The sequence below is a fragment of the Sapajus apella genome, unplaced genomic scaffold (assembly GCF_009761245.1).
Source record: "Sapajus apella isolate SASKATOON/1434 unplaced genomic scaffold, GSC_monkey_1.0 scaffold52, whole genome shotgun sequence".
Classification (NCBI taxonomy): Eukaryota; Metazoa; Chordata; class Mammalia; order Primates; family Cebidae; genus Sapajus; species Sapajus apella.
Genome location: NW_022436992.1, coordinates 1,519,166 through 1,529,674, shown reverse-complemented (window position 1 = coordinate 1,529,674; position 10,509 = coordinate 1,519,166). Strand labels below are relative to the sequence as shown.

Below are 10,509 nucleotides of genomic sequence, written 5' to 3'. Positions count from 1 at the left end.
GAGACCGTGTCTCTAAGAAACAAACACAGAGCCAGGTGCAGTGACTACACCTGTAATCCCTGCATTTTGGGAGGCCGAACTGGGCGGATCACCTGAGATCAGGAGTTCGAGACCAGCTTGGCCAACATGGTGAAATCCCGTTTCTATTAAAAATACAAAAATTAGCCAGATGTGATGGCAGATGCCTGTAATCCCAACTTCTTGGGAGGCTGAGGCAGGAGAATCACTTGAACCTAGGAAGCAGATGTTGCAGTGAGCCAAGATTGTGCCATTGCACTCTAGCCTGGGCAACAAGAGTGAAACTCCATCTTAAAAATAAATAAATAAAATAAATAGAAAAAAAAAAAAGAAAGAAAAGAAAAAGAAACAAACATACCAAAAAAGAAATTTGGTATTTGTTATTTCAGCAATGGTGACAAAATAGAAGGATTTAACACTTAAGAGTAATGTGATTATTTAACTATATATTGGTCATTCCAGTTGCATTAGTGTCCCAAAGCTACCTCAAGTTCAGCATATCCATACTGAGTTCTAGACTTCCTTTCCAGTATTGACTATCTCAAGAAATGAGTTCAGCATCTACTCTCTTGCCTAACCAAAAATCTCAGTGTTATCCTTGATTCCTCTGTATATTCTCCTGGATGAAGTTCCAAAAACTATTCCTGGCACCACCAGATATCTCAGGAATCCATATACTTTCTTATCCTCCTATCCATATTTCCAATCTAGGACACCATTTTTTCTCTTCAGGATCCCTGGAGATCCCTTCAACAGCCTTCTCGTTAGTCTTCCTGCCTCTAGTTACCTCCAGTCCTTCACACAGCAACCAAAAAAGATGGCTCAAAATGCATACCCTGTTCCTGTCTTTCCCCAGTTTAAAGCCTTGCTGTTTACTTTGGACACAAATCAAATACTCAAAAAATCAACCAACCTCTGCCGCTTGGCCCCCATACTCTGGCTTGCCATCCTGAAGAACGTGAGCTGTTTCATCAGCCTGAGGAACAGGGTCATGTTTTGAGCACAGAATTCAGGGTGCTGTGAAGAAAGACAGGGTCTTCTATTTTAACTCTAGCTTCTTTGATTAGAATAAGAATTTATTCTATAAATGACAAGAAATTGCACAACCAAAATTTCAGATGAGCAGTATTTTGGCTCTTCTGCCTATGCAAAAAAGTAGACTTCAAGCCCTTAAGAGTGAAAATGAGGAGAGGCAAAGATAATCATAACTGGTAGTGGTGAAGATTTTTCTGCATTAACTACACCCAGAACACTTCACCTTCGCTCTTGCTAGGATTGGTCCTATGGGGAGGGGCAGAGAAATAAGACAGACCTTTACAGGAAGATGGCAGGATTTACTAGACATTATCAAGACATACTTGCTGCCCTCCCCACTTCTACAGATGAAGGAGTGGTTTCGTAGAGTTTTACAAAACTAGAAGAATAAACCTAAAGAATCTTAGTTAATTTTCTCCCACATTTGTGCTCACCCAACATCCATCAGGCCATTTTGACCTTATCCTAATGTGGAGAATGAGCTGGAGTTTAAATTATTTCACCAAACAACTTCATGGAGCAAAATCAACGAGCACAGAGCTGCCTCAACCATTTTGTCAGCTGATTACAAGAATGGAACTTTAATTATTTAAGTCTGTGTTTTACAGCCATGGAAAGGAGATCATGAACATCATTACATGATGTTCAGCCAAGGGAAGAAAGTGTTCCAGGCAAACTGGCTGATTTAGGTTATTGTGACATCAGGATCCTTGTCTGTTTTGCTCATTATTACATCCTCTAGTAGAGTATCTGGCACCCAATAAATATTTCCAAGTAAAATTATGTAGATCACTCTGATTGTACTTTAGAAAAATGGGTGGGAAGCAGGAAATTATTGGAATATTCCAAAAGAGAGATGGTGCTAACCTGGAAGCAAAACAATGGTTCTTAAAGTGTGAGCCCTTGACGAGCAATGTCAGCTTAACCAGGGAACATGTTAAAATACAAATTCTTAGGTCTCACTCCCAGACTTACTGAATTTAAAACTCTGGGCATGGAACCCAGCAATCTGTGCTTTAACAAATCCTCCAGGTGATGCTGATAGTTACTCCAATTTGGAAACAATAGAGGTAGAGGCAATGGTGATAGAAAGGGGTATTTTTTTCCCCCATCTCTTGATCTATTTGTGAGGTAGAGTCAGTAAAATCATTTCTGAAATATACTAGCTATTAATCTTTGAGAGAGGTTCTCATCTCTGCCTTCACTTCTTTGTGGGTAATAGGATGGAAATATACCTACCTCAATGTGTTGGTGTAAGGATCAAATTGAGATAATGCATAAATAAAGTTTGAGGATAAATGTATAGATCATAATGAATTTTTTCCAACTTTATTAAGATACGATCAGAAAATAAAATTTGTATATATTTAAGGTATACAACATGATTTGATATACATATGCAATGTGAAATGATTATGAGAGTTAATTAACATCCTTCACCTAATTAAAAAAAGAAAAGCTTTTTGTAAAACTTACTTTAAAGATGCCAGCAAGAGGAAACTATAATTTGATTCATCTATTAACACATCCAAAAAAAGAATCTTCTATACCTAGAAAACCCTAAATATGCTACTAAAAGACTTCTAGGCCTGATAAGCAACTTGAGTAAAGTTTCAGGATCCAAAATTAATATGCAAAAATCAGTAGCATGTCCATACACCAACAACAATCAAGTTGAAAACCAAATCAAGAACGCAATTCCATTTACAATAGCCACCAAAAAAAAAAGAAACCAAAAACCAAAAAACAAAAAACCTAGGAATACGTCTAACCAAAGAGATGAAATCCCTACAACAAGAGCTACAAAACACATGGAAAACAAATGGAAAAACATTCCATGCTCATGGATTGGAAGAATCAATGTAACCAAAATGTCCATACTGCCCAAAGCAATTTACATATTCAATAACATTCCTATTAAATTACTGTCATTTTTCATAGAACTAGAAAAAAAATTCTAAAATCCATATTCAACAAAGTCTACAAAAATTAGCAATGGAAAAACGACATGTATTCAATAAATGGTGCTGGAAAAACTGGCTAACTATATGCTGAAGAATGAAACTAGACCACTATCTCTCACCATATACAAAAATTAACTACAAATGGGTTAAAGACTTAAATGTATGACTTCAAACTATAAAAGTCCTGGGAGAAAGCCTAGGATATACTCTTCTGGACATTCACAGAGACATAGAAATTATGATTAAGTCTCAAAAGCAAATGCACCAAAAACAAAAATTGACAATTGAGACCTAAATAAAGAGCTTCTGCACAGTGAAATAAAGTATCAACAGAGTAAACAGACATCTTACAGAATGGGAGAAAATATTTGTAAACTATGCATCTGACAAAGGCCTAATTCATATTCAGAATTCATAAGAAACTTACATAATTGAACAAGAAAAAACACCATTAAAAAGTGGGCAAGGGACATGAACAGACACTTCTCAAAAGAACACATATAGCCAAAAAAGTATGAAAAAATGCTCAACATTACCATTAGACAAATCAAAACCAAAGGAGATACCATTCTCACACCAGTCAGAATGCCCGTTATTAAAAAGTCAAAAAATAACAAATGTTAGCAAGACTGTGAAGAAAAGGAAACACTTTGCTGTGTTGGTGGGAATACAAATGAGTTAAGCCCCTGTGGAAAGTAGCTTAGAGATTTAAAATAACTAAAAAGAGAATTACCATTTGACCTGGAAATCCCATTACTGGGTATATACCCTAAGGAAAATAAATTATTCTACCAAAAACACATATGGACTCATACGTTCATTGCAGCATTCTTCACAATAGCCAAGACATGGAATCAAACCAGGTGCCTACAAATAGTGGATTGGATAAAGAAATGTACCTATATGTCATGGACTACTACACAGCCGTAAAAAGAATGAAATCAAGTCCTTTTTAGGTACATAGATGCAGCCAGGGGCCATTATCCTCAATGAATTAACACAGAAACAGAAAACCAAATACTGAATGTTCTCACTTATAAGAGGGAGGTAAATGGGTACTCAGGGACATAAAGATGGAAACAATAGACACTGGGTATTCCAAGAGCAGGGAGGGTGTGAGATGGACAAGGGACGAAAAAGTATCTATTGGATTCTATGTTCACTATTTGGGTGATGGGATTAATAGAAGCCCAAACCTCAGCATCACTCAATATATCCATGTAACAAATCTACACATCTAGCCACTGATTTTTTTTTTAATTTTAATTTTTAATTTTATTTTTTTGTTGGGGGGAGACAGAGTCTTGCTCTGTTGCCAGGTTGGAGTCCAGTGGCAAGATTTCAGTTCACTGCAGCCTCCACCTCCTGGGTTCAAATGATTCTTATACCTCAGCCTCCCAAGTAGCTGGGATTACAGGTGTGCACCATTACACCTGGCTAATTCTTATATTTTTAGTAGAGGCAAAGTTTCATCTTGTTCCCCAGCCTAGTCTTAAACTGCTCGGTTCACGTGATCCCTCTGCCTTGGCCTCCGAAAGTGTTGGGATTACAATTGTGAGCCACTGTACTTTGCTAGCTGCTGAATGAAGGAGGAGGAGGAGGAGGAGGAGAAAGAAAGAGAAAAGAAACAAGATGAAGGAAGAAGAAGAACTCTCATTCCAAAGAGGGATTATTCATAATGGTAATCTAGAAAACCAGAGTTATAACATGAAAAGTTGGCCAGTGCCTAGCCAGGAAAGGAAAGAGCCTTAGCCAGGAAATATGGGGAATTTCCAAGCCCACTGATGAGTCCATCCTGGAGCAGACATAGATGCAGGAGGAAGTTGTAGACAGCAGTTGTCAAGTTATCTGATTCCACTGATGAAATTATCCTTAATAGGAGCCTTAGCTTGTTGCCAATAAATACTTGGAACCTATGTTAAACTCCCTTTGTTCTGTGTTCATCAAGCAACCCCTTCCATACTTGTTTTTTGTTGTTGTTGTTGTTGTTGTTGTTGTTGTTGTTTTTGAGACGGAGTTTTGCTCTTGTTACCCAGGCTGGAGTGCAATGGCGCAATCTCGGCTCACCGCAACTTCCGCCTCCTGGGTTCAGGCAATTCTCCTGCCTCAGCCTCCTGAGTAGCTAGGATTACAGGCACGTGCCACCATGCCCAGCTAATTTTTTGTATTTTTAGTAGAGACGGGGTTTCACCATGTTGACCAGGATGGTCTCGATCTCCTGACCTCGTGATCCACCCGCCTCAGCCTCCCAAAGTGCTGGGATTACAGGCTTGAGCCACCGCGCCCGGCCCCCTTCCATATTTGACATTACATTTTGCCTTTAAAGAGAGAGAAAGTGCTGGTCACAAAGACATAAATGTTCTGGTATTTTGGTCAGCATGATTGTTTTTTGTTCACTTATAAGTTAATAAACTAGCATTTAGTTTTGTCATATCAATTTCATAAATTCGGTTCATGTAAATCTCCCCTAAATGATGTATCTATTTCATGCTATGATGAAAATCAGGTTCTGGGCTTCCAAAATCCAAAGTCAGACCCAGGGCCACGACAGATTCTACAAAATCAATATTATCTGTATCTGTAAGGCCTTGAAGTATATATTTTGCCTGGATGAAAGAACTTTATATTACCTCATAAGCTCACCCCCACCACACATACACTCCTTTATTTACTATCTTTTGCTATTTAATAAATTGCTCTTAAATTTAGCAGCTTAAAACAACGAATATTTATTATTGTATGGTTCTGTGGGTGGGAAATTTAGAAGGGGCTTAGCTGAGTGATTTTGACTCCAGGTCTTTCACAATGCTGCAATCAAGAGGTTGGTTGGGGCTAGGGTCAACTCAAGGCTCAACCAAGGGAAGATCTGCTCCCCAGCTCATTCCTGTGGCTAGAATCAGCCCCCAGGTCCTTGCTGGCTCTTGGCTGGGGACATTGGTTCCTTGCCACATGAGCCTTTCCATAGGGCAGCTCATAACAGGAACCTGGATTCTCTCAGAATGAGCCAGCAGTAGAACAAGAGGGTGAACAAGGCAGAAATCACAGTCTCACAGTCTTTTTGTTACCTAATCTAACAATCAACATGCCATCACTGTTACCGTATTCTATTCATTAGAAACAAGTCACTACATCCAGCTCACATTCAAGTGGAATGGACCCCAAGGCCATAAGCATGAGGAGGTGGGGAATATTGGAGGCCATCTTACAAGCCGCCTGCCACAAAATCATTTTCACATTCAAATATAGAAAAGCATAATATTTCTCTTCTAAAAGCTAGCCAATATTTCATTGCAATGACTATTAAACAATGCCATAACAGTTCATATTTGCTAATCTGTTCCATTGCTTCACAGAGGAGCAAACCTGGAAAAAAGGAACAAGAAAAAATATATTGTTGACACAGGAAAAACAAAGTAGGAATAAAAGTTAAAAACTTAAAACAATTACACATGTGTATGAGAATTTATGATACGGGCAAACTGGCATTTAAAATCAATGTGGAGGACGTGTGCGGTGGTTCACGACTGTAATCCCAGCACTTCGGGAGGCTGAGGCACAGAATCGCTTGAACCTGGGAGGCAGAGGTTGCAATGAGCTGAGACTGCACCGCTGCACTCTACCCTGGGTGACAGAGCGAGACTCTGTCTCAAATAATAATAAAAATAAAATAAATGTGGAAAGGATGGACTACTCAATAAATGATGTTCAGACAATTAGATACCTGGTGGAAAAAAATATGGATTGATCCATACTTCACAAGTTTGGAAAATCAGTATCTTACATTTCTATCTACTTGATGTGCATAAAGAACTTCTGGAAGAATATTATATATATATATATATAATTAAATATATGTATATCCCACACATGAAAGAACTTAACTTCCATGGGATGGAAAAGGCTTAGAGAAAGAAGAAACAAGGTTGGAGCTAGCACTTTCACTGTATGCATTTTTGTATTGTTTGACTATGAACCTTATAATTATCTATTCTAGGAATTGAATTTTGAAAAATGAAAACTTTTGAATGGAATAAAGAAATAACCATAAAAGAAAAACATGCAAGACATTATAATAAAAAATAAATTGTATGTCTTCTTAAATAGGATGAAAACACCCCAAAGCCATAAAAAGAGAGATTAAGTTTCACATTACTACCACTGAAATCTTCTACATGAAAAACATATCATAAACAAATTTAAAATGCTAGTGATTGCCAGGCGCGATGGCTCATTCCTGTAATCCCAACAATTTGGGAGGCCAAGGTGGGCAGACCATCTGTGATCAGGAATTTGAGACCAGCCTCATCAAAATGATGAAACCCCATCTGGACCAAATATACAGAAATTAGCCAGGCTTGGTGACACACACCTGTAATCCCAGCTACTCAGGAGGCTGAGGCAGGAGAATCACTTGAACGCGGGAGGTGGAGGTATCAGTGAGCCGAGATCGCACCACTGCACACCAGCCTGGACGACACAGAGAGACCCTGTCTTAAAAAATAAAATAAAAATAAATAAATAAATAAATAAATAAGACACGGCTGACCACCTTGGAAACATTTTATTTCAAATTGTAGAAGAGATAAATGATGAATGTTCACAAATTACAGCATTGAGTGCAAAAAAAATATTGAAAGATTGACGATGTCAAGTGGATGAAACATAAATTATAACATTTTAACCCAGCTGCTCTACATCTTAATCGCACTAAATATAAACTCACTGGGAGCTCTGGAATGTTCTAATGGATGACAGTCTTGCCAGAAGTGTTCATTCAATTGTTCAAAGAAATCTTGGGGAGAAAAAACAATATTCATTATCATGGGAATGACTAACCAGAATCTGGCAATTCAGTAATACATAAAACTGTGACAGAATTAATAATTAACTGGATCTAGATATCATTTTTATGACAATTATGGTGATATAAATTATGATAAAATCATAAATAACATATATTTTTAATTACACCTATAAATATAAACAACCAAGGGCAAAATTGTCCATTTCTGGGAATGATTAAGCTCCTAGGCAAGACATGTACTAGGGCTTAACCTACAAATCTTTGTATTGAAATGCATTTAGAATGTTATTTTACAGTAGAAAGGCATTCCCTTTAGAGGTGCTGCCAAGGCCCACCCAACCGAGTCCTGCAACTTCTGTCTGTGCAGAGGAAAGGGCTTAGTGATAGCATCAATTCACTGTTGTTTACATGGAGTTTTTAGACTTCAAGTATTTATTAATCACAAAGTTCTATTCCCAATGCCACATTTATTTGTACATCATCTCCTACCAACTTATCTGGGGAAATATTAATATTTCTTGATACTCATTTGTAATTGGCTGTTGAGGTATACTATGTTAATCCGGAATTCTGAAAACCAAGACTTTACTTAATAAAGTCTATAAATTCTTTCTAATATAATTTCTGTTGCTTGAGGAGTTTTCTAGAAGGGTCTATAACAACATTTTTTTTCCAACATGGTAAGATTGCAACCAGCAAACCCTTAGTGACATGCGTATCTAAAAAAATGCCAACCTAGGAGGATTCATATCAATTACACCTACACTCTTAGAGATTGCTTCTGACATATGCTACTGTAAAAGTTGTTCCTGGATATGTAGGGTGATAGAAACCATGATGATGGGCTGCTGTGCTTCCGCCTAAGTGTGGGGCTGGGGTGTGATGTTCTGTAGTGACAGCTGCCTCTTCTTGAGCTTTCTCCTTTTTGTCAATCTATCTAATTAGATATGAGTAATTATCTTGACTGCTGTGGCTTTTTGGTTCACAGGGGTGAATCTTCATATACGGGCTGAACATCCTTTTCCTACTGATATAAAGTACAATCTTGGACACTTATTTATTTACATAACTATTTGAGTCTTGCCTGGACTTTTGCGTATGTGTGCGATTTTAGCTTTGTCTTTTCTTATGCCAATAACATATCGGTTTATTTCATTTCTGTTTGTATTATTTTATATGGTGGTAAAATATGCATAGTATAAAATACACCACTTTAATCAGTTTTAAGTGCACATGTCAGTGACAATTCAATTGTACAACCATCACTACCACCCATCTCTAGAACTTTTTGATCATCCCCATCAAAAAATCTATAGTCATTAAATAATTCCCCATTACCCTCTCTTCCTAGCCCCTTGTAACATTTTAATCAGGGCTACCAAGAGAAGCTTGGAAGGAAATAGCAATTTGTTAAAAAAGAATCTTTTCTAATTTTGTCATCAAAGCGACTGGTTTGCTATTATAAAAGTAACACGTTTGAAGGAGCTGGGATTTGATTTTACCATACTTAAACGTAAATAAGTTAGCATCTTGTTTCATGAACACTGGTAGAAGACATAGACTGCTGGGTTGGAGACAAAGCACTTTATTATTCATGACCTAGTGTGAGCATCAGCATGTTTGCAAAGGTTCTCCTTGTTCCCAAGTCTCAGATGGGTGACACCACAGGCCCAGATGAATGGTGCACACATAGTAGGTTTACTTCACAGCTAAGGAGCACTGGGATTTATGGAATATGCTGCTCTTATAGCAAGCAATAAACACACCTATTCTTTGTTTCAAGTGACACAACCTCATCCTTCATGGTTGGCCACAGCAAACCCACACCTGAGAAATGTCCTGGGTAAAGAGTGCTGAGGTCCTTGCATTCTTGGTATGCCCAGCAAGACATGTCGGAGCTCAAAAAACAAACAACCATGGAGGATGTCTCCTCTAATATTTGCTATAGGAAGTGTGCATAATTATAGTAACAATACAAAATCCACTTTCTAATTGCATTACCCAGAAACTACAAGTAGTTGATTTAGTCCTACAAACTAGATCCAGAGTTGAGAGGAGCTTATGGGCAGCTGCTGTAGTCACACCTGAAGTTCAGGTGATAAATATTATTTTTTCATGTCAACTGAGTAAGGCGCCAATGTAGTAATAAGGTTAGAGGGAGGAACACCTTACACGGGAGTGTGAAAACCCAATCATCACGCTTATGAATCGTAAAAGGATTTGGGTGATATTTCTGAAGAAAATGTTCCTGTTAGGACAGCTGAAGTTCCTCACATACCTTTGAGCTCACTACTTGGGGTTGAGATTAGTCTTTCAGGTTGAAGTCACTAAAGAACCCATTGTCCTTTTCCCTAAATTTCAAGGACTGTCCTTCAGATGTGTCAGAGACAGCATTGTCTGTGAATATAGTGAGGGCTTCCTTGCATAGCTGGTCTAAGATTGCCTGCTTCTAAGCCTTTGCCTCTTCCCAAGCATGTAGTCAAATCTGAGCCGGTCACACAAAACAGGTTAGAATAAGGCTTTATCGCCACAGCAGGCTATCTATCCACCTTTTTTTTTTTTTTTTTTTTTTGGATGGCATCATGCTCTGTCCCCCAGACTGGAGTACCGTAGAGCAATCTCGGTTCACTACAATCTCTGCCTCCTGGACTCAAGCGATTCTCCCACCTCAGCTTCCCGAGTAGCTGA

General features: G+C 38.2%; 1 non-coding gene across 1 annotated transcript; it reads right to left on the bottom strand.

Annotated features, from left to right (window-relative positions):
- Positions 1-9,937: 9,937 nt before the first annotated feature.
- On the bottom strand, positions 9,938-10,041 carry LOC116527054. The gene has a single exon (XR_004258366.1). It is a non-coding gene; the product is annotated as a small nucleolar RNA U13 (small nucleolar RNA).
- Between the last annotated feature and the right edge of the window lie 468 nt (positions 10,042-10,509).